Genomic DNA, 3,840 nt, shown 5'->3' on the forward strand with positions numbered 1-3,840 from the left:
CCTTCCTTCCTTCCTTCCTTCCTTCCTTCCTTCCTTCCTTCCTTCCTCCCTTCCTTCTCTTGGTATCATGCAATGGGAAAAGCACTGGCTTTGGAGTCAGAAGCCTTGGGTTCAAATCTTACCTTTGATGGTTACTCCCTACGGTGACCTTGGACAAATCCCTTAATCTTCCTGGGCATCAGTCCTCATCTCTACAATGAAGGGGTTGGACTGAATAACCTCTGAATTCTCTTCCAGCCCTAAATCTATGATCCTGTGAAACCCACCAGAAAAATGTCCCATTGAACAAATCAAACCAAGATCACCTAGGGAGGCTGTAAGTTTAGCTTTTTTATGTGGAAATCTTCAAGTCGTGATTAAATATGCAAATTATCATTATATTACTGGACATACAGGACAGATCACTGACTATGGACTGAAAGGAGAAATGGGGATAGCCCCTACTGTGTCATTCAGTTTCCATACTTCCCTCCCCCACCCCCAAATTAAGGGATGTAGAAGAAGGGAGGAGGCAGCTCTGGGCCTGGGCCTTTTCATTTAGCTGACTAATGCGTTTGTTGCTTTTTGGCAACATAATAATAATAGTTGACATTTATAGAACACTTTGCAGCCATTATCTCTGATCTTCACAACAACCTGTGAAGTAAGTACTTCTGCTATTCTGATCCTTACTTTACAGTTGAGGAGACTGAGGCTCTGGGGTGTTAATTGACTGGTCATGCAGCTAGTAAGTGTCAAAGGTAAGATTTAAACTCAGCTCTTTCCTGACTCCAGGATACTCTTTCAGTTATACCAAATTGCCTCCTTGGGGCACATTGCATTAAGGAGAGCAAAACTAGGACTTTTAGAGTCTTCTGGATCTAATGGTGGGAGACTGAAGTCACCACCACCATTTCTTGGTAACTACTTAAGTGAGAAGGGAGAATGAGAAAAATAGCTCAGTGTAGGCTGTTCCTTTCCCCTCTGTCTTCATTTTATTGCATCAAACATTTGTTTTCATCTTTTTAAGAATTTCATAGCACCCCTGAAACTTTTGGAGATGTTCAAGATGTGAGTAAAGCTCAACGATTTACATGTTGGGAATTGTAGATTTACACATATTTTTGCAATAACCAGAGCAACAAGGGATCTGAGAGAGAACTTGCTGAGATGAAGACCAGTTAACCAAGTGATAGGGGTTAAATCTCTTAAGAGGATTAAGAAATAGATCCCTCTTCCTTCTTTTGCAATTCCTAAGGTCTTTTGAATTCAATCATGTTGCCCATTCTGTCAAAACTATTTCTTCATTTAGTGTGGATGTTTTTGGTGACTATGATGGCTACAAAACAGTATGGTTATTAGTATTGTTGTTTTGGGGGATGGGGAAAGTGGAGGACTGCACCTGTGGTTTCATGGGTATAGGCAAATCCCTGTGTAGAAATTTCATCCTCTATTGCAGATGGGCAGCTACTCCACACTTTATATGCTAGAGTTGCTTGGGGCCGCTCAGAGGTTAAACAGAGGTTTCCCAGCCAGTATCTGTCAGAGAAGGGACTTGATCCCAGGTTTCTCTGACTCTTGGACTGATTTTCTTTTCTCTAAGCCAAAAAGCATTTATTAAATGCCTTCTCTGTGCAGTAGGGAGACAAAGACAAAATAGACCCTGCTCTCAGGAGTTCATATTCTATGTAGCAATTCAACGCATATATAGCTAAATAAATATAAAGCAAATACAAAGTTATATGAAGCAATTACAATAGAGAGAGAATTCTAACAATCTGAGGATTATGAAAGAACTCCTGGAAAAGGTGTTAGCTGAGTTGTGCTTTGACTGAAGCCAGGGGACTAAATTCAGTCACTCAATAAACATTTATTAAGCACCTACTATATGGTAGGCACTGTGCTAAGCTCTGGGGGTAGAAAAAGGCAAAAGGCAAAAAAAAAAAGGCAAGAGGCAGCTCTTGCCTTCAAGGAGAGTAAAGTATATACAAATACAGACACAAAGAAAGGCAAAAGACAGTCCCTGTCTTCAAGGAGCTCATGGTCTAATGGGGGAGACAATGTGCAAACACCTATGGAAGAACAATAGGAGGTAGAAGTGAGGAGGGCATTCTGGGGACCATCTGTACAAAGGCGTAGAAATGATGTATGGGGAATGACCAGCAGTCCAGTTGACCTCCATCTCAGGAATTTTGTGCTTACCACCCCATTGCCTACCAAAATCCACAAGAAAGGACAATGGAGCCGTGAAGCCAGGTTAGTGACCACCGAAGAAGTTATTGTTCCTTGGGGGTTGCAAATGTTCATTGACTAGATAAAACCTTAACCACCTCTTCATCAATCATGGATAAATAATTGTTGAATGTTTGCTACAGGCAGGGCTTTATGCTGGGCATGGAGTAAAGCTCATTTTAAAAGCCATAGGTCTTGCCATCCCCAGATGTGCAGACTGATTATATCTAATTCAGATGAAGCCATGAGACCAGGAAGATTCAGATGCTCCGTTATTGATACGCTGTGTGACCCTGGGTGAGGGAGCCCACTCTTCTATCCCTTAGTACCTTTAACTCCATGTCAGTTCTTTTATCTATTAAAATGGCCAGGAGGAGGGGACAGGGTCTGTCATGACGTGTGGCCCATCTCTTAGGGTGGTAGAAGGATGAAAGCGTTTGGGAACAGTTGTGAACTTCTTGGAGACGAGGGAGCTGCAGCAGAGTATCATGTTTGTCATTCTCTCTACTTCATTCTTATCCATTTGGTCTCCTAGGGTTTCAGGAGAGCTGCCCAAATGTGGCTCGTCATCCTGGTTCACACAGAGATGTTTATTTTCATCTGCCTTAGGGGGAAACGAGATGAGGCAAACCGAATGAATATATTTTTGCCCTCTCAGCAGATAAATAAAGCATAATGCTCGTATGAAGTCACGTTTTCTCTGAAATAGCGAAATTTGGTTTCCCTGCCCCTGCTGGTTATTTCTGCTTGTCTTTAAGTTTGGAGGTGGAGGAGGGGGAGGAAGGCTATGCTGATACATTAGCCTTGTTCTCTAGTTCCCAGGAAGAAAATTATTTTGTCCATACTAGATCCCCATATTTTCCAGGCTAGGGATTCTTAACCTTTTGTTGGTTCACAAACCCCTTTGGCAGACTAGTGAACACTATAGACCGGGGGTGGGGAACCTGCGGCCTCGAGGCCACACGTGGCCTTCTAGGTCCTCGGTGCGGTCTGTTGACTGAGTCCAAGTTTTACAGAACAAATCCTTTTATTAAGAGGATGTGGATTCAGTCAAAGGGCTACACTTGAGGACTTAGAGGGCCACATGTGGCCTTGAGGCTGCAAGTTCCCCACCCCTGCTATAGACCCTTTTCAGAACAATGTCTTCTTGCTTACATTCATAATGGAAGGAAATACTGAATTTCAGTTAGAGGTTAGTGAAAATAGGGGTGTGATTTTTTTCCCCATCCAAGTTCACGGGTCCCCTGAAATCCATCCATGGACTTCTTGCGGGGCTGTGGACCCCAGGTTAAGAACTCCTGCTCTAGGAGGATCTCAAAGGTACAGATACCCAGAATAGGACAGGGAGAGTTCTCTCTCTCTCTCTCTCTCTCTCTCTCTTTCTCTCCCCCTCCCTCCCTCCTTCCCCCTCCCTCCCTCCTTCTCTCTTTTTCTCCTCTCTCTCTCCCTCCCTCCCTCTCTTTCTTTATCCCTTCCTCCCTCCCTCTCTCTTCTCTCTCTCTCCTCTCTCTCTTTCTCTCCCTCCCTCCTCTTCTCTCTTTCTCTTCTCTCTCCCTCCCTCTCTCTCTTTATCCCTCCCTCCCTCTCTACCCTCTCTCTCTCTTCTTTCTCTCTCTCTCTCCCTCTCCC

General features: G+C 43.8%; 1 protein-coding gene across 2 annotated transcripts in view; it reads left to right on the forward strand.

Annotated features, from left to right (window-relative positions):
• Positions 1-3,840, forward strand: part of LOC114050186 (calpain-8-like) — a 118,982-nt gene that overhangs the window by 651 nt on the left and 114,491 nt on the right. The gene's annotated exons all lie outside the window — the stretch shown is intronic.

Source organism: Vombatus ursinus, unplaced genomic scaffold (genome assembly GCF_900497805.2).
Source record: "Vombatus ursinus unplaced genomic scaffold, bare-nosed wombat genome assembly UNPS02014798.1, whole genome shotgun sequence".
Classification (NCBI taxonomy): Eukaryota; Metazoa; Chordata; class Mammalia; order Diprotodontia; family Vombatidae; genus Vombatus; species Vombatus ursinus.